Raw genomic sequence first — 21,910 nt, forward strand, 5'->3', positions numbered from 1 at the left:
TGAATTTTCATTCTCACCCTGTAACTATTACATATTTCTTTATTAATATCTTAACATATACCTTTTCTTAACCATTTGCACACACAAGCATTATCCGACTCTACTCCTGATCATAGATGGAGGTTTACAAGCCACTTTTTTCCCTGTGGTTTTCAGTCAATTTCTTGCCTTTCCCCCTTTATGAACATCACATTTTTCTTTTTTCTTTTCATATATGATAAAAGCTCCTTGTGGTTTCTCAGTTTGACCAATTTGAGCATGCCTGAACAAAGCAAAACATATTTTAAGTTTCTGCTAGTGATTCCTATGGAGAAAAGTCACTTCATGCCCTCCAGCTGCATTTCTCGCCACAGCAATGACGTCATGTGCAAACAACCTATTCCTTGCCAATGTTACAATGAAGAGCCAGCGGCAAAACTCCTGTAAGACTGAGGAAGTGCTATGGGTGCTTAACTGGCTTGTAAATGAAGACGGAAATAAACTAAACATAATAATCTGGAAGAAATAATATTTTGTAGGTCTAAGTAAAATTATTAAAAGTAAAAAAAATAATAATAATAAAAAAGTAAAATCGTTCATAATGCTTTTTTTTGCATTAAATTGTATTTCTACAGAATATGTTTTTTCCTAAAACAAGAAAATTTGTACTTTTTTTCCATATCAGTAGTCTCAAATGGTAATAGAAAACAAAGGTCTTAGAATTTAACATGCTTATTTCTCAAGAGCAAAGATCAATGCTCAGGCAAACAATTGTCCAACTGCTACCAACTTCATTTCTCTTTGTCACAGACAAAATGTATTCTCCTCATCTTTTTGCTGCATTATCCTTTCATTGTGTTGCTGCGTCCATAGTGTCTCAAAGAATCACAGGCAGCTATAGATTAAAAGCCAAATTTTAAAACTTTAAAAATATAAACTTTAAAACTAACTAGCATGACTATGTCTTCACACAGTATGTAACATTGTACCTATTTTGTTCACACGAATATCCAAATGACAAATTAAGTGCTTCAGTGGCACTGGCTCTGCTCACATTTGAAAGAAATTGAGCTTGACGGAAATTAATCCCATAATGCAAAATTTACAGCCTGATACTGTATTACAAATTTTGCGTGCTGAAAACAGAAAACTACTATACATTTACAGCCTTTCTGTTAAATATCCAGTCTCATAATGGGTTTATAAAAATACAGCACAATACTATTAAAAATTGCCTGTAAATTTACAGTAAAGTTTTACAGTAATGATTTCCTTTAGCGCTGCATTATAATTGAAATCTAAGCTGCACAAATGTTTGACGTAAAACAGTATTGAAATTGCTTTAAATTACTCCAAGAATCATATGGAGCTCATATTAGGACAATACTTTTTGAATTTGAATTGTAAAAATTTGAATTATTGACGAGTGTCATTTAACAAAACTGAATGTTATATGGCATTTAACATAGTTCTGAATTCGTTTTTTTAAAACTTGAATATTGAACATTTGAAATAACTGAAAACACTTCGAAAACTTTTTTTTCCATGTTTAGGCTATTATTGTAAAGCTGCTTTTAATAATCTGTATTGTATAGAAACATAAACGTGACTCTGGTTGATTCAGCTTGAAGACAGTTTTCATGTAGCCTACAGTCTGCACTTCCTTGTTTCCTTGTTAACAAGTTTGCTTTCTGTTGAGAAACAAAGCCTTCCTTAGAAGCACATGTTTTTGTTTGTTTGTTTTTTTTCATCTTGAAATGTGGACAATAGAGGAGCTCTGGAATGCTAGTTTAACCATTACAAGTAGCTCAAAACAGATGTGCTGTGCAGTTTGGGACAATTTAGACTAAACAGACAAACTGTGTGACCCGTGACAAGACAGTCCTGATTTATGTTGAACGTAACTGGGATGGAAGAACCGCCTCCGGTGATCACGCGCTTGTTGCTGCTGAACTGTCTTGAGGAAGTAGAGAGAAAAGAGAGGGTGTTTGTTAAAAGAGAAATACACAATGATCCGCATCAGACATCATTCCTTACATATAAAGTGTTTTTCTTTACCTTTCACTTCAAGGAGATTTTGCGAGATCATTTTGGTTGCACAGCACTTGTACTGCAACATTCCTGGCGTCCATTTTCTGTCATCACTCTTAAAAATAAAGATGCTTTGAAAGCGATGCCATAGAAGAACCATTTTTGGTTCCACAAAGAACCATTCAGTCAAAGGTTCTTTTAAAGAACCATCTCTTTCTTGCCTTTTCATAATTTTAAGAACCTACTTTTGCCACAAAGAACCTTTTGTGAAACAGAAAAGTTCTTCAGATGTTTAAGGTTCTTCATGGAACCATTTAGACACAAAAAAAAAAAAAAAAAAAAAAAAAGGTTCTTCTATATGGCATTGTGAAACACCTTTATTTTTAAGAATGCACTGAGAAAACGGACAAAACTCCATTGGTCTGGATATTAATATTATTAATAATAATAATAATAAAAGAAGGAGAAGAACAAGAAGAATGATAATTTTACAGTTGCTACAATAAATGTCTCTTTCTCTCTTGTGCCTCTCAAATATTTTCTTTCTTTTTCTTTTCTTTTTTGGTGGGTTCAAACTATTAATATATTTTTATATTTATTATTCTAACATTCATATATACATTTGTCAAATGCAGAGGGTTTGTAAGGTTGAGCTCATATCTGGATACAACTTTGTTCTTAAAGCATTTTTTGTAGTTTAAATTGTTCACTTTATTCTAAACTGGTCTTATGGGGCAGTTTGTAACAACGGAACTGGGATGCGTTTCCCAAAAGCATCGTTAGCCAACTATGGTCGCAAGTTCCGTCGTTACCAACATAGTTCAACGATTCGGTGTTTCCCGAAACCATAGTTCAAACGAACATTCGCAAAAAGCGTCGCAAACTTACGTGGTTAGAACTACAGCTCTCGACCTGTGGTTAGAAGCATAGTTTCTTGTTAGTAAGACATATGAGCTCAATAAATGTTGCTCTTGGGCACAATAAGTAAGCTAACATGCAGTACAATCTATATCTTCCATTGAATATAAATATAAATGCAATTTAATCTATGTATTTTTGTGCATCCTCTATAAGCGTTGTTTATGAGTAGTGCGCATGTGCACAAATGTCTAAGGGAACCCCGGAGTATGACGTAAGAGAGAACACGTGATGAATCAAACATCAAATAAAGCTAAATGACAGGGAACAAAAAATAGTTAATTAGTCATTAGGTGCCATGTTCAATATAGCTGCATTTTTGAGATCTCTAATGAGTTAAATAGCAGAAGTTATTAATCGGTGACGTCATTAACAACGGCCCTAAGTTGTTGAACTAATGTGGTTCAAACTACGGAGAAGCGACCTTGGGTGCTTTTCATTTCTTATTTTTGCATCCTCGTTTCCTTTCCTTGCTTCCTTTCCATGCGTCTTAGCTCCACCCCCCCCTAGGATATGAAGGAAGGATTTAAGGAAAGGAAATGAGGATGGAGGAATCAAAGGAGGAACATTGGAATATTCTTGACCACTCAAGCGTCACTTCAAAGCGTCAGCAGCTGCGCTAAAGGGATCTGCCCATTTGTTGTTAAAGTTCGTTATTTAAGGCATTCATAATAATTATTAACAAAGCAAGATGCCCTGTTTAAATATATGACATTATATACACTGCAAAGGTAAAATATAAATGTAAATTATTATGACACATCTGAAGGGGGAGGAGTGCGTCACGTTTAGTCGATAAAACACTTCCGCATAGGATACACCCGCGTATCCTCGCTCAAGACTCCTCAGGAAGCCTCCTCACTCCTCGATCCTCGCCTCCTCATGGTCCAATTAAAGAATTGAGATGTCCTACAAGATGGCTGAGCTCGATCGGTTTCCGGGTCATAGGATGGAGGACGGAAGAGCGAGGAAACGAGGAGGGATATTGAAAAGCAGCCCTTGTTCGGGAAACAGTCGTGACTAACTAGTTCGTTTCCACAACAATGCATCGTACTATGGAAGTTAATCAGCGAGTTATGTCGTTGTACAGGAAACGCACCCCTGTTTGTATTTAACATGAACTCGTGTTAGAACACGTCTAAGTGAGTTTATTTGTATAAGATAAAAGTGGCTGCATATCACAGTTTGAGATAGTTATGTTTAAACGAAAATTGTTACAACGCCGGTCTATCATGGATTATAATGACACAGATTGTTTAACGTAATGTGCACATAATTTAGCTGACATTTCCCCTAACGGCAAAAAATGCAGTCTATCTTGTGACTAAGAGCCAGCGGCAAAACTCCTATTGAGGAGGGGAGGTGCTACAGGTGTTCCACTGGCTTGTAAATAAAACGGAAGAAAATAATCGGAAAAAAATAACGTGTATTTTTGTAGTTCGAAGTAAAATTAGCCTATAATTTAAGTAAAAACTACTTCTATTCTTTCCCAAATGTAATTTAATAATCCTACACATATGCTGTCTCATTTGTGTTAAAGTAGGCTACACCACAGCCCCAGTCATCAACCTAAGGTTCTGCTTAAACACAGTTTTCGTGTACAGTCTGCATTTCCTTGTTACTTTGTGTAAAGGTTTGATTCCTGTTAAGAAATAAAGCCTTCATCAGAAGAGCCGCAGTTTTTGTCAATCCGGTTTTTTTCCAACTTTGAACGCATTAGTTGAAAGGGAGGGGCTCTGGAATGTTCATTCATGTTCGTTCATAATTTAGACAAAACAGACAAGCTGTGTGACCCTTGACTACAGTCCCGATTTATGTTGAACTTAACTGGGATGGAAAGTAAAATAAAGGGACAAATAAACCACACATCACTTTCACACGACAGCAACAGACCAGTAGAAACAACACCACATTAGATAAGAATGACTGTTTTACTGATGATGTACTGTAATAATACAGCCATTATTTCATAAACATGGCAAGTTTCATAATATCTGAAAAGCAAATCACTCATTTGCTCAGGAAGATTATTAATAGCTACATTACAGATAAAAGAAAATCTTTAAAATGTCCAACCCCGAATATACTCACAAATTAACAGCAATCAAAGCTCAACCACATACAACCCAATATATTCCATACCAGTCTCCCAAATCCCTGCACTTTCAGCATAACAAGCTAAATGAAATAATTTAAATAATCATTAATCACCCTTTTTCATTATAGTTTAGTGTTTAGTTTCAACATCCAACGTCAAACCCTGAGAATAATTCAAGCAACACAGTAAAATGTAACTGCTCAAGCAAAAAATGTCACCCATATAACCAACCAAAAAATAAAAATAAAAATAACATCTCATCAGGCAGCGGCACAGGCTTTCTTGACTTTATTTCGGTAGATGCGAATGTACAGAAGGACTGTCTCCAGTGCTCAAGTGTTGGTTGCTGCTGAACTCTTATCAACCAGAACTCGCTTGAAGAAGGATGGAGAAAAGAAAGGGGGTTTGTTAAATGAGAAACACAAACTGATCCGCATCTGGCATCATTCATTATATATAAAGTGTTTTTCTTTACCTTTCTGAAGTTTCAGTTCAAGGCGCTTTGCGAGATCATTTTGGTGGATGTTGCACAGCACTTGTACCGCAACAGTCCCGGCGTTAGTGGTGTACTTCTGCACCATGCGATCCGCCACATCCTGACGATCAGCGTTCTCCAGAGCTGCTCGAGGAATAGACTCGATGTCTGGTGCCACACCGTTCCACAGGTGCCACACGAACTTTTTGAACTCTGCATTCATAAGGTGCTCTAGTATATCACTTATGGCATTTTTAGCGGCGTCCATTTTCTGTCACTGCATGAAAGACAAAGGACAAAATAGTCTTGATTGGTCTGGATAATAATAACAATGATGATACTTTTACAGTTGCTGCAATAAATGTGTTTCTTTCTTTCTGATGCCTTGTCAAGTAGCCTATTTAATTTCTTTTTCTTTTCTTCTATTTTTTGGTGGGTTCTAATGACTTGCGTAACTAGATGATGCATTTCAGACATTGCTACACAGGCGCACAGCAAGCAGCTATATAGCAAAATTGACCAAAATAATGACTAGACTTTCTTTCAAAATTAGCAGAAAAAAATATGCTTCTGTTTGACTAAGAACATTTGAAGCCAGACATTTTCTTGACGAGCGGGTCAGACAGGAGATATTTGATCTTATCTTTAGAAATCATATTTAACAACCCTTTGTCAACTGAAGAGTGAGTGAGCGCACTCGCTGCCCCGTGGTCATGGGCGAAACATTATTCGACTAAAAGATAAAAGAAAATAACTTTTTAATGTCGAAATAAAAGTGTAAAAAGTTTTTTTAATCTTCTGTAGCGTTTGCCAACATTATCAAAACACAATGCTCTTATGCACGCTGAAAAAACAGGTTACCTGCACAGAATATCGCAACATTCATTCTTTTGATCATTAAAGAGGACAAATGTTTAAAACATAGAGACAGAAGAATATTGAGTGCTATAAGATTCACACTACAAGTTTTTAGCTAAAACTTAAAAGACTAATTGTTGCAGACTTGTATACTTCCAATTGGGCAGTGAATTTTTAAAGCCTTTAGGTGAAGTATTTCTAAGTAAACAAAACAAACAAACAAACAAACAAAAAAAGCAATACTTAGCCTACGTGTTTGACTAAACCAAAATTTGTCTGTGGTTTCTTGTTCTCCTCTGTTTGGGGTTTTGCTTTCTCTTTAGGTTTTTCCAGAAATACTTTTTTGTTTCTTTCAGTCTCGCCCACAGTTGGGCGTTCAAGCATTTCAAAGTATCCGCCTTTTTTCATAAGAAAACATTTTTAACCACCCATCCTAACTTGTTATGTTGTGGCCAAAACAAAATTAAATAAACAACCAAACATGTAAACTCACGGTCACCATAGTATCAATACATAAAAAATACATAAAAAAATAAAAAAACAAATAAATACTTTTAAGGGTCAGATGAACTACTACAATATTCACACATATTCATTAACGTAGGTCAATACTTATTCTGAAGGTGTGTGTGTTTGTTTAAGACTAAATACAAACTCCCAGATGCAGAAATTAGTTCAGAAACTCTTATTGATTCTTCTAAACAACTTGGTGTACCAAGTGTGGAAGAAGTTGAAGGACATCTGCCTTTATAATGAGTTACTAGTTCTCCACAGACCATGTGATCCTAAATCCAAAAACATCAACTAAACTAAACTAAACTAAACCTGACCTGTGACCTCATATGTCCATCATGTGCAGGATGAACCCAGTGCTTTTAATGTAACAGCTGCACAATGTAACACTTATTTACTGATTATCTTCTTGAACAAATCTTTTGTGAATCACATTTATTGTAATGTGGCTATAAACCTTGCTGAATTTGGGGTTGTGGGTTAGTGCTGCCTCACAAAACATTAAAACACATGAAAGTTGTACTGATGTGTAGTTTGTCGTGTTGGGTTTAATTTTCATTCATATTGTGTGTGTGTATTTAGTCACTAAACTAAAGCCACTGTTCTGAGACTCTTTAAAGATGTAACGCTACTCTGTACCACTAGATGGAGCTGGATAGGGGTGAATGCCAATCGGCAGTGAGCATCCCTATGTCCTACTCACTCTGAAGAGCAGCCTACCCAATTTCATATAGTTTTCAGATACCATTTAAAACATTTGGAAAGGGAGAATCCATAGACAACGTAATTTTCTCATTTTCAGAGTTTTCTGGAATGACACATTTCTGTGGCGCCCCTTTCCACAGTATTCTTTAAGGGAGCAAAAACGCCGTTTGACATCATCCCGAGACGAAAGTGAAAGCAGAAAAAAAGTGATGCCATCACGGGGCTTTAAACCTATTTGTCGCGTATTTTGCGGTAAGTGCACAGCAGATTCTTCATGTTGCATACAATGAGCTGCTATTTAGGGCTTATTCTTTGTTATGGGATTTCATGTTCGGATCCGTATCCTATTTTCGAGGGATAGGTGTAGAAGGACAAATTTCAGCAATGCCTTTATAAAATTGGATAGACCTGTTATAAGCAGGGAATCTGATGAGCATCTGAACGCAAAGCGTTAAATTAATTTTTCAGAGAATATGGCGATACTGGAGGACAAAATACAATATGTACCCATATTGATGATGCGTAGGCATACTCTATACATGCAAGCAGCTTTTTATGGGAGAAAAACGCTCTTTCTCATTTCTCTTCCAGATTAATTTTAGTGCTCAGATTTAGCGTTACTCCATGTAAACACTAATAAGAAAGGAATCAAATAACGACTGGTTGGTTGTTGATTCGGTTACATAAACACGAAAGAATTATGCGTGCTGGTTGTCAAACATGTCATTACAATAATAACGGCGATTGAATTCGACAAAGCTAAGCAGCGATGCTGCAGCAGTTACACATCTGTACGCCTATCGGAATTATCTTGCTGTATTAAATAGCAAGACTGAGCAGAAACCTTGATAAGATGCTAAAGAAAACGCCCACATGCTGCCATGACAACAGCTGTATTTGCATGGTAGGCCTATTATGTCTGTTTGATTTTATTTTTTTCTTTTAATTCTTTGTAGGCTATCCTTATTTTAGCTTTTAAACTATGTTTCTGCATAAAAGGTTTGAAACTATTCTCCAGCTCTCTTGAAAGAATGAGAGGCAGTCACATTAAGACTCTTCGAAGAGACAGAAGATTAGGAGATTGCCTCTAAAATGAGTCAGCAAGAGCAGAGAGAGGAGGACTCTGCCTCTAAAATAAACTGTGATCATCCCACGGAGAGTCAGCCCTCTGCCTTCAGTGATGAAATGACCTCTGAGCCCAAGTAAGACATTATCCATTTTAGCATTTGGCAGACATTTTTATTCATGTGTCTTAGCAACATGGATTCCTAAACTTTCATTTATCATCAGTGGTGGAAAGACATTCCCAACCCTTCCTGAATGGCCATATCACATTTAAGTATTATAGAGCAGGTTGTTCTAAAATGGCATTTGTATTTGTCTAGTGTCAGTATCATCAGGAAAAAAAGACAGAGATCAGAGTCTCCAGAACCCAGCTGTGTGTCTATGATGAGTAACACATCCATGATACTACCGCCTCAATTGAGTGATGGACCAGTAACCTCTGACCCCAGGTAAGACACTAGCCACTTTTACATTTGTCAGATGCTTTTATCTAAAGTGACTTAAGCCTAAAGTATGCTTTAGTTTTGACACAAATGTTTTATTATGCATATAGCCTTGACAAGTAATTCCAAAAATTTCATGCTAAGTTAATAAATGTAAATGGCAATTGTAAATTCTAAATGTAAATTTTGTAATGCATTTAACTATTGTATATAGTAAGTTTGTGTAAAATGCAGTTTTGTTTGTCATTTATCAGCATCACAAGGAGGAAGAGACAGAAATCAGAGTCTCCAGAACCCAGCGGTGTGTCTGTAAAGAGTATCCAATCCATGGACAAACCCCCTCAAATCAGTGATTCAGCAGTGACCTCTGACTCTCTGTTAGTATAAACATTTACTTGCATCTTTATATCGTGCATCTCAGATGAATAATCATTTAACGTTAAAAATTAAAAAAGGTTAAATCAAAATAGGCACATTATAATCATATTCAATATTTTGAAACCTTGTGTATACAAAGCTGCTTTTGAACATACTTATTTCGCATTACTCATACTGAATTTTCATATCTTAGGGGAATACATTTTAGATGGTCTTTAAGCATCATTGTAATGGCTGTAAATGTCTTTTTGCAGAGGCAAAATGTGTGGCACAGATATGATCAGTTCATCTTCTACATCCCACTATCAGACCCATATCAGACAGGAAAGAACGGAAGCAGACCCACAGACACACACGCTGGAGACTGGAGACCTACAGAGAGTTAAAGACCAGCACAAAACCAGCATGAAGATCAAATATGAGAGATTATTTGAGGGAATCAAACTCCAAGGAAATGAAACTCTCCTGAACAGGATCTACACACAGCTCTACATCATAGAGGGAGAGAGGGAAGGAGTGAATTATGAACATGAAGTTTTACAGATGGAGAAAACATCCAGAACAAAGCACTCACAAGACACTCAGATCAATTGCGATGCCATCTTTAAAGTCACACCTGAACCAGGATGTGAGGAGAAAGACCAAATCAAGACTGTTCTTACTAAAGGCATTGCTGGAATTGGAAAAACCGTCTCTGTGCAGAAGTTCATTCTGGACTGGGTCGAGGGAAAAGCCAATCAGGATGTAGATTTCATATTTGTGTTTCCATTTCGAGGGCTGAACTTGATCCGAGATCATCAGTACAGTCTTCACAGACTTCTGCTGGACTTTCATCCTGAACTTCAAGAGCTGAACTCTCATCCTGATCTTCAACATCTGCACTCAAAGATTTATGAGGAGTGTAAAGTTGTGTTTATCTTTGATGGTCTGGATGAAAGCAGAATCACACTGATGTTTTCAGATGATCAGAAAGTTTGTGATGTGACTGAGACTTCATCAGTGGGTGTGTTGATTTCAAACCTCATTAAAGGAGAGCTGCTTCCCTCTGCTCTCATCTGGATCACCTCCAGACCAGCAGCAGCCAATCAGATCCCCTCCAAATACATCAACCGTCTGACAGAAATTCAGGGATTCAATGAACCTCAGAAGGAGGAATATTTCAGGAAGAGAATCAGTGACCAGCATCAAGCCAGCAGAATCATCTCACACATCAGAAGAGCAAGAAGCCTCCACATCATGTGCCACATCCCCGTCTTCTGCTGGATCTCATCCACTGTGCTTCAGAAGATCCTGAAAGAAGATCTAAGTGCAGAAATCCCTCAAACTCTGACTGAAATGTACATCCACTTCCTGCTGATTCAGATCAACATGAAGAACCAGAAGTATGAAGAGAGAGATCCAGAGAAACTCCTGCAGTCCAACAGAGAAGTGATTGTGAAACTTGCTGAAGTGGCTTTCAATCAGCTGATGAAGGGCAATGTGATGTTCTATGAGGAGGATCTGATTGAGAGCAGCATAGATGTCACGGACGCCTCAGTGTATTCTGGGATTTGCACTGAGATCTTTAAGGAGGAATCTATGATTAATGAGAGGAAAGTCTACAGCTTCATTCATCTGAGTGTTCAAGAGTTTCTTGCTGCTTACTATGTCTTTTACTTTCATGTAAGTACAACTATGGTGGGACTAAAAAATTTTGCTCCAGTACAAAATTTGCTTAAATGTGCAGTAGATCAAGCCCTTGAAAGTGAAAATGGAAAGCTGGATCTGTTTCTGAGGTTCCTGTTGGGCATCTCGCTTGAGTCCAATCAGAAACTCTTGAAGGATCTACTGACACACACAGAGAACAGCTCAGAGAGCATCAGAAGAACAACACAGTACATTAAATAGAAGGTCAAAAATGGCCATGGACTCTCCACTGAAAGATCCATCAATCTTTTTCTCTGTCTGCTGGAAGTCAAAGATCAGACTCTATCCAGAGAGATTCAGGAGTTTGTGAAATCAGGCAAACACTCAGAAAAAAACCTCTCTCCTGCTCACTGCTCAACAATTGCCTATTTGCTTCAGATGTCAGAGAAGGTGTTAGATGAACTGGACCTCAAGAATTACAACACCTCGGATGAGGGGAGAAGAAGACTGATTCCAGCTGTGGTCAGCTGCACAAAGGCTCTGTGAGTGTGTTCACAGTTAGGAGACTAAAGGCCTGTTCACACAAAGAACATTAGCTATAAAGATAACTAAGATTCAAATGATTTTGATTTTCGGTGACAATATCATTAAAGTTGTGGTATGGTCTCAGCTCTTTTTTTCAGAATTAGAATGATTATTAAAACTTTGCAGGTTAGGATCTAATGTAACATGAAATCAGACAAAAATATTTTTTTTATTCTTAGCCAAATTAATTAAAATATTTTAATCCGAAGGGATCCAGAATCTGCTTGTATATGTACTAATTGCTCTGTTTTGCTGCCGTCAAACTCTTTTGTATTTTCTCTTTCAGTTTTGCTGGCTTTAATTTCACTGCTCAGGATTGTGAAACTGTGTCATCAGCTCTACAGTCCTCAAACTCTGCACTGAGAGAGCTGGATCTAAGTAACAATGACCTGATGGATTCAGGAGTGAAGCTGCTTTCTGATGGTCTGAAGAGTCCAATCTGTCAGCTGAAGATACTGAGGTGGTTAAATTTTTTTGATATCTTGACTGTTCAGTACTTTGTAACTGAACGTTGAAATGTTCAGTGTTTAGTGAATTTAGGAGTCACATGACATGCTTGCAATTGAGTAGATGTCCATGGGGGCAGTCATGGCCTAATGGTTAGAAAGTCAGACTTAAAACCCAAAGGTTGCGGGTTAGGTCCAGCAGGGTAGGGGAGTGAATTTTTAGTGCTCTCTTCCTCCCTCAATACCACGACTGAGGTCAGTCCATTGAGCAAGGCACCAAACCCCCAACTGCTCCCCAGGCACCACAGCATTGGCTGACCAATGCTCCGGGTTTTTCTTTTAGGGTGTGTGTGCTTGTTTACTCTGTTGTGCACTTAGATGAGTGAAATTCAGAGCATGATTTACCATACTTGGCCACATGTTACATAATTTTTCCATATATTTTTGTTGATTTTCTCAATTTAATTAGTTTTAATCACCAAATGGCACACAATCGAAAACAGCAGGATTTGTCACCATTGACTTCACCAATTAGGAAGAAATCCAAGCCCCTGACCACAAGTGTTATGTTGGACGAGATGGCAAACACTGTAGCACATTTTATGGACATTCCAAGAACTGAGTTGACAGCGATGCAGAGCGAGTTTTCTTTTCACATTTCAGTTGTCTAGTAACTATGTGCTAAATTGGATCTTCTTACCGGGAAGATGAGAGAACAACAAAAGTTGTTGCAGATTACAATAGGTTAGTAGTCGTACTCAAGCAACTGGTGGTGAATTTAAAGGACTGCAATAGGTGCAGCAATCTGCGTCTGGTTAGATTGCCTGAAGGTTTCAAAAAGGAAGTCCCTTATGGGCTTTTAAAAAGATCGCTACCAACGTGACTTACAAATCTGGTGGGTAAAGAGACTGAAGTGGAACAAGGGCATTGTGTACATAAGGTAAGGTGACCAGACGTGCCACTTCCCGGGGACACATTCTGCCCAGGGTTTTTAAATTGCCTATAAGCAGGTGTTGGCTGCTTGCACTGTGCAGATCATTGTTGTGTGGCATCAAAGTACCACAAGAGCTATTTAAAAGCATAAGGAGCCAGCTGCTTTGCTCTCTATACCTCTCACAGTACTTAGATGTCAAACAATGCTCAATCTGCACAGAACAAAAGCCAACACCTGGTTATTTTAGGCAATGTAGAAATCTTGGGCAGAATGTCTCACCGGGAAGAGGCACATTTGGTCACCTTAACATAAGGTTCTCCTCAGATCTCACTAATCCATGGGCTTTCCTCTTTAAACTGTTATGGTACATGGACAGTAAGCTCATTCTACAGGCTGCCAGATTTCATGCCCTGCTGAAAACTTCTGACAGAGTAATGCAGACTTTCTTTCCAGACTTTTCTCCGGTCACCAGAAGAAGAAGAAGAATTAGGAAGGAAATGAGAGAAGCTGGCATTCAGAAACTTATTCTTTATCCTACAACACTGAAGGGTATTCTCAAGCAACACAAAACCTAAAATGCTTTATTCCTCAGAAGAAGCAAGAGTTTTTCTCAGATCCCATTTATCCACCAACCCTCAGTGAAATTCAGGTGGACTTTTGCTGTTTCCCAGATAGCAATGAGTCGGCGGACCGCCGGCGGTGCTCCGGCGGCAGTAGAAGCGTCAGAATGGCGTAATCGCAAACACGTTTGACGGTGCACTGCCGGCGGCAACCGCTTTTTAAAAGTTAACACTGAAGCAGTGTTAAAGTTAACGAGATAATTAGGTGATTAACAAAGTGATGATTGATCATTATTGAAGACACCTGATGTTAATAAGCAGAATCACCAAAGGAGAAAACCAAAATTTTTAAGCAACCATTATAGTGGTCAATGTTTGCATTAGTTAGGCTCTTGACCCTTAAATCTTCAAAATTAGGTCTTGTTTGACTGTAATTACTGAGTTATAACAGCCAGACAAGCCAAGAGCAAACGTCATCAGGTGGCCTTGACTGTGCTTGACATAATCATCGTATAGTGACTTGAGTATTTAACATAGGATTTCCATACAAACTACAAGAAACTGTGAACAAAAGAGCAATCAGTTTTGGCATAATCAGACAGATGATGAAAAAATAGTTAAGTTAAATTTAGACACACAGACATGAAGAATCAGCGTGAGAACCACAACAACGGTGACCATCAAAAAGCGTGTTGTAACCAATCAGAACTCATCAATGACTCCCATCATGCATTGCGGCATGAATAAATGATGAGAGTTCAGAGTTGATCTGTTTATCTGAATATGCCGTTTGTCACCATTGTTGAGATTCATGGGCTGGTTCTTAATGTCTATGTGTGCCGAAGTGAATATCTCTTTTCTTTAGATTTTTTTCTTTGAAGAGGTTGTAAAATAAATCTTTCCAAAATGTATAGGAAGTGCTGGATCTTCTGTGGATTGTCAAGGCTATTACAATAAGTAGCTAAAAAAAAAAAAAAAAACTAAGTGATTAGACACTACGTGACTCACGTCAAACAACGAATATGTTAAAACATAATCATCACCTGATGACATGAGCTTATGTCTGGCTGTTTTAACTCAAATACAGCAGCCAAACAAAATCTAGCATTAAAGATCTAAGGGTCAAGAGCCTAACTAATGCAAACATTGACCGCTATAATGGTTGCTTAAAAATGTTGGTTTTCTCCTTTGGTGATTCTGCTTATTCACATCAGGTGTCTTCAATAATGATCAATCATCACTTTGTTAATCACCTAATTATCTTGTTAAATTCAACACTGCTTCAGTGTCTATATGTATCCACAATCTGAGTGTTAAATTAACACTGGGGATTTTGCTTTGTAGCCATGGCTGCTGGTCGATTAGTAGAAATCCTTGTATTTCAAAGCGGCTTGCCGCCAGCCGGCCGCGGTCCATTAGACGGAGGCAACCGCCATAGAAAATGAAGCAGTCGGCCCGCCGGCTTTTCGCCGGCGGCATCTCGCAAGAAATGGGAGTGACGTATTCGGCGGCAAACGTTTCATCCCCGCCAGCGGGACGCACCTATAGCCGACAGCTTAGGGCCGGCGGCAAAAAGAAGCCATGCGGATATTTTTTGCTAGCTGGGTTGATCGGAGAAGAGAAGCATTAAGTGGTTATGAGACTGTTTTTGTACTGTTCACTTTAGTTTTCATGTCATGGCTTAGTTTCAGGTCATGATTATTTTATGATTTTAATATGTTCCTTGAGCTTTACTTATAATGTTAAAAAAAATATATGTGGAAAAATTATTTTTTTTCAAACCTCATTCTGAACCTCTCACAAACGGGTTCTTTAGTCAGTGTGACAAGGCGTGATGCTACTCAGTTACCAGAAATGATAGCAAAAGCACTTCTGTGCAAAGGTGAAAAACCATGCAAAAAAAAAAAAAAAATATATATATATATATATACACAACCCAGCACTTTGCAGATAAAACTTTCCACAAAAAGGCACTGCACACAAAACACATGCAACATATGCCTCCAACTACAACCCAACCTGAACAGATACACTGACGTGGCTTTTAAACCAAATGTGCCTCCCCACATACACTGTATAATAAAATTTCCAAGGGTGAGTATTAACACGATGTACATATATAAATAACAATATCAATATACTCATATAATCTTCAGTATTATAACAGATATACTTAATCATAAACATTCCACATATTATATAATATATGTTTTATTCATTGTCATTTCTACGAACTTGGTTTTTATATTTGCAACTCTCCCCCAAAACAAGCAACATTTATGAGGGTCCAGTTACTAGAGTGATCGCGCAGGCACAACACGCTACCGGAGTTTGCCATTTACTTCCAGTAACCTGGACTATGACAACACAAACAGACAGTGCATTGATCATAGCCTATGCTTGATCAATTTAGCCTTCTGAAATCATCACCACTTGCTTAAAAAAAATCTATAAACACTTTATGCATATCTCAATGTTAGTTTAAATGTTTAACCTAAATGTGTGCTATTAGGTGCATATCCAATCATTTATGTGTAGAGTAGAAGCTAAAGCATGCTTTGCAGGATATGGAGGCTGGATTTTTTTTTTTATAACAGTGGAAGCAATTTAAAGGGTCTACTTGTAATTGTGTGCACTCAATATATCAACAAAGTGTGTTTTTGTAAAATAAAAAACAAACAAACAAACAAACAGGATGGGCTTTTCGCCGACTCTGTCTTACTTGCTTCACAATGATGAACCGAATCTCAGTGAATACTTGCCCCACAGACATGATAAATGTATCTATAGAAAGCTTTAAATTACTTTATTAGGAAATAATTAAAATAAAAATCTAAAACTCTTTCTTTACGTAATCTGTAAAGATGCATTTCTCTCTAAAGGCATGTCCAATGGGGTGGTCGTCAGGGTTGTCAGCTTTATCTTTGCGACACTTACTTAGAAAACACTAGTTTATTAATAAATAATTTGAATATCTCCTTATTATTCAAAGTTGTATTATGTCGTATTATGCAGTAATTCAGCTAGATACCTGTGACTGGCCTTAATATTCTAAATTGTAATTATTGGCCTGCACAAGATTTATTTGCAAAGAAAAAAGATTGATATAGTTTCAGTTAAAGAATCCCATTTGAATGAGGAGGATATAAACAGGTATAATACTACATTTAAAGTTTTATCTCACTTATCTTCAGATACTAAAACCAAGGGAGTCTTTAATATTAAAGACATTAATACAGCCTTCCACTGTTTTTACTCCAACCTTTATACTTTTTCTGTTGATGGTGAGCCTGACTCTTTTGCATATCTTTTGCAATTAAACTAAAATGTTGTCCTCCAATAGAATCTCTAGGTGTGATTAAAGCTTTTGACCAGCTAGAATAGAAATATTTATGGATGGTGCTGCAGCATATGTAAGCTGCTCTCAAAATAGCAAAAAAAACAAACAAAAAAACAAACAAACACTGGAATCCTGTGGACTTGTTGGACATTATATTGATTGAACTCTCATTACGTATTCTGCTGCATAATACGTCGCTGTACATTGCTTCTTTTCCAGACATTTTTGTCTTGAAATATGTTTTTGTTCATTTTCATTTTCAGATTTAGCTTTTGTAGATATAGAGGAACATTAACAGATGATGTAGATTTACTTAATGTGTCATTAAACCTCCTGATTTGTAGATTATGTTACTTTGTGTGTCTGTCTGTCTGTCTGTAGGTTGTCTGGCTGTATGGTGACAGAGGAAGGCTGTGGTTATTTGTCTTCAGCTCTGAGTTCAAACCCCTCACACCTGAAAGAACTGGATCTGAGCTACAATCACCCAGGACCATCAGGAGAACAGCTGCTCAAACACAAACTGGAGGACCCAGATTGTTCACTGCAGATACTCAAGTATGTGTTTAGTCAATTTCTCTTAAATTTATCTTAACTGTATTATGGATTTTTTTTTCTCTTTCTAGTTTGGATCATGGAGGCCCTTTTAGAATCAGACTAGGACTGAAAAAATGTAGGACTTTTCTCTCTTATACACACACACACACACACACACACACACACACACACACACACACACACACATACACACATACACACACAGAGAGAGCTGTAAAATTGTAGTTCTAATCTCTCTTCTTGTGTTCAGATGCCTGTGATCTCACAATGGATCCAAACACAGCACACACTCAACTCATCCTGTCTGAGGACAACAGAAAGGTGACACGAGTGGAAGAGAAGCAGCCATATCCTGACCATCCAGAGAGATTTGAGAACAATGAGCAGGTTTTGTGTGTAGAGAGTCTGACTGGACGCTGTTACTGGGAGGCTGAATGGAGTGTACATAAAGCTGATATTTCAGTGGCATATAAAGGAATCAACAGAAAGGGAATGAGTGACTCTTGGTTTGGATACAGTGACAATTCCTGGAGTCTTTTCTGCACTGGTAATGGATTCCATACTTGGCACAATAATAAGAGCACATACATTGCTTCCCCTTCACCCCCTTCTAATAGAGTGGGCGTGTATTTGGACTGGTCTGCTGGCACTTTGTCTTTCTACAGTGTCTCTGACACACACACACTCACACACTTACAGACAATTAACACCACATTCACTGAACCCCTCTACGCTGGGTTTAAGGTTTATGATGACTCTGTGTCTCTGTGTCAGATTAAATAAACTTCTGTGAGGAACACAAAGACATCAGATATAGTTTTATGGCTTGTTGTCTTTTTGCTTTTAGCTCATTTAGTACAAACTACTGTGCATCCAAAGTTTGACCAAATTAACAATTTGTTTGTTTTAAAAAATACTATGCTAAATGTTTTAGTGGAGACTGCATCATAGTCAAAGCTAATGGAATGTAAAAACACTCTGGGTTCTTTATTTGTTGTGATCCTATTAAACAGGGGTGCCCAAAATCGGTACTGGAGGGCCACTGTCCTGCAGAGATTAGCTCCAACCCCAATTAGGCACACCTGAACCAGCTATTCAAGCTCTTAGTAGCTATACAACTTTCAGTTAGGTGGGTTGAGGCAAGTTGGAGCTAAATCATGATAAAATCACCACTTATTGATTGATACTTATTATTAATTTAAATGAAACAGTCTTCTGCCATCATAGAGTTATGTGTTCTAGACTGTGTTTAACACTATTGTTTAATAAAACAGTGTTTGCTAAAATTACAATTGCATTTATATTCTGTGAATTTATATTGTTGCTTCCTTGATGTTTTGTGTTACTGTTTATATTTTTCAATTCATATGTTTGTTCCTTTGTACTTCCTGTCGCACATACACTCTCTCAAGTGGCCAAGACCTCAAGTGTGGGTATTTATATATATGAAATAATAGATGGTATTATAGATCATGTATTCAGTGGTGTTTCAAAATGTTTTAAAATTAAGTTGGAGTAGATAACTTTTTGTGACTGGTGTCAAGCTGCAATAAAGTTGATAAAACACTGAATAATAATGATGATCTTGTATTACTGGTATAAATGTCCTGTCTCACAAATGCAAAATGACTGATGCAGTATCCAAAAGATTTAGACATCAACACTTTTCCCAAGTTTCAACTTAAAAACTTAAGTTTAGCAGCTGCCTTAAAATTTTAAGTTAAATCAACTTAAAACTACAAGTCATTTCAACTCACGGCAATAAAGTTAGTTAAAATGAGTTGATTTAACTTGCAATTTTAAGGCAGCTGCTGAACTTAAGTTTTTAAGTTGAAACTGGTGGGAACTTTTTACAGTGCAACAATGGTGACAATCATCAAACTAATTCAGATAAACAGACCAACTGCAATGCATGCTGGAAATCATGAATGAGTTTAGTACTATGTTGATACATAGCATGCATTTCTGCATAAAACTTTCTTTTGCTGATTGTCACAATAGTTGAGTTTCATACGCTGATTCTTGATGTCTAAATGATTAAAACAAATCAGTGTTTTTTTTTTTTGTGTGTGTGTTTCTGTTAATTCATAGAAATATAATATTTGTCCAACGGCTTTAATCTCACATTGTAGTATTACACATTATTCACACACCTCACAATGGTTTTAGTCACCATCATCTGATCCCAGTAGATCTTATTTTTCATTGCCTCAGTCAATGTGTTTGAGCACATTGTTACAGAAGACAGCAGAAATCTAACACTTAAGCACAAAGAGTCAAGAGCCCAACGAAATGTAATAATGTAATAAATGTAATAATAATAGCGGGTGCAAAAGTTATATTAATTAAATGTCAGTAACTTTGAGAAAATCAACTATTTTAAACATTGATTCAGTGGTTGCTTGCTATCAGGGAAGGTTCTTCCCCAATGTCAAAATTGAAAAAGTGAATCACTAATGTGTCCACATGTAGTCCACATGATTATACTCAAGCTTTACTCTCACTACCTTTAATCTGTATTTATTCAAACATCCCTTTGAGTCTCGATCAAATAAAAAAAAAAATGTAGATGTGCACTGTTAAAAATTGCTGTAAAAAAACGGCCAAATTTTGACAGTAACATGCTGCTTTCCATTAAAACAGTGCATTCTGGGTATTATTTGTCAATTTCGAAAAGTAGCCTGCTGCTATGTATCGTGAATTAACAGCGTTCAAAATCGACTCTCAGAGACTGTGTTTAAAATCCAACTCTACACCCTCATTCCCTATTCCCTACATGAGTTTACTAATATAGTCCACCTTACAGAGATAATGAAAACTAATGAGTGACTTCAGACACTGACGACCAGCAGCTGTTAATGAGCAGAATCACTGATTGACAGAGAAACAAGACAAACACAAGAACTATAGAACTGACTTCAGCCACAGCCTTAGATCAAATCAACTGAAAATTGAAACAACTCAACACACAGCTTTACCAACTTCACGCATTTCTAACCGGACAGATTTGATTTCTGTCAGATGTCTATAGAAGATCTTTTTGAGAATGAACAGATGTTTAGATGATGATGTTTTGTTTTGTTTGACGATACCATTGTGGAGATCAGTGTTTGCTTTCATTGGGCTCCTGGCTCTTGATATTTAAACATAGAAATTTTTGCTGTGACTGGGTTTTTATGATGCATTAGTGACATTAATGCTGTTCAGTTGATTTTGGCTGTTGTTAGATGAACATGATCTATAGTTGTTGTTGTTCCACCACGTGTGTTACAGCACACAGCAAAATCTCCAGTGTTAGTTTAACACTCTGAGTGTGGACACATATAGATACTGAAGCAGTGTTGAAGTAAACAAGATAATTAGGTGATTAAGAAAGTGATGATTGATCATTTTTGAAGACACCTGATGTTAATAAGCAGAATCACCAAAGGAGAAAACCAAAAGTTTTAAGCAACCATTATAGTGGTCAGTGTTTGCATTAGTTAGGCTCTTGACCCTTATATCTTTAACACTAGATTTTGTTTGGCTGCTGTGTTTGAGTTAAAACAGCCAGACATAAGCTCATGTCATCAGGTGATGATTATGTTTTAACATATTCATTGTTTGATGTGAATCACCTAGTGTCTAATGTCTAATGTTTTTTTTTTTTGCTTATTGTAATAGCCTTGACAAGCCACAGAAGATTCAGCACTATTTACACTTGTCGGAAAGATTTACTTTACAACCTGTTAAAAAAAGGAAACATTTCACACAGGCACACATAGACATCAAGAACCAGCCCATGAATCTCAACAATGGTGACAAACGGCATATTCAGATAAACAGATCAACTCTGAACTCTCATCATTTATTCATGCCGCAATGCATGATGGGAGTCATGGATGAGTTTTGATTGGTTACAACACGCTTTTTGATGGTCACCGTTGCTCTTTTGTTCATCAGCCGTCTGATTATGCCAAAACTGATTGCTCTTTTGTTCAGTTTCTTGTAGTCTGTAAGGAAATCCTATGTCGAATACAGAAGTCACTATATGATGATTATGTCAAGCACAGTCAATGTCACCTGATGACTTTTGCTCTTGGCTTGTCTGGCTGTTATAACTTAGTAATTGCAGTCAAACAAGATCTAATATTGACGATCTAAGGGTCAAGAGCCCAACTAATGCAAACACTGACCGCTATAATGGTTGCTTAAAAACTTTTGGTTTTTTCCTTTGGTGATTCTGCTTGTTAACATCAGGTGTCTTCAATAATGATTAAACATCACTTTGTTAATCACCTAATTGTTATCTTGTTATCTTGTGAAGCTCAGTTTTTTTTTTTTTTTTTAATCTAGCATCAATATTTAATGAAAGGAAAGACGCTGGATAAAACCTGTGTCATTATCAAACCGTAAACAACT

At 37.1% G+C, this 21,910-nt stretch overlaps 1 pseudogene; it reads left to right on the top strand.

The window, feature by feature from the left end:
• Positions 1-7,681: 7,681 nt before the first annotated feature.
• On the top strand, positions 7,682-19,047 carry LOC141336631 (protein NLRC3-like; annotated as a pseudogene).
• The last annotated feature ends 2,863 nt before the right edge of the window (positions 19,048-21,910 follow it).

Source organism: Garra rufa, chromosome 6, assembly GCF_049309525.1.
Source record: "Garra rufa chromosome 6, GarRuf1.0, whole genome shotgun sequence".
Classification (NCBI taxonomy): Eukaryota; Metazoa; Chordata; class Actinopteri; order Cypriniformes; family Cyprinidae; genus Garra; species Garra rufa.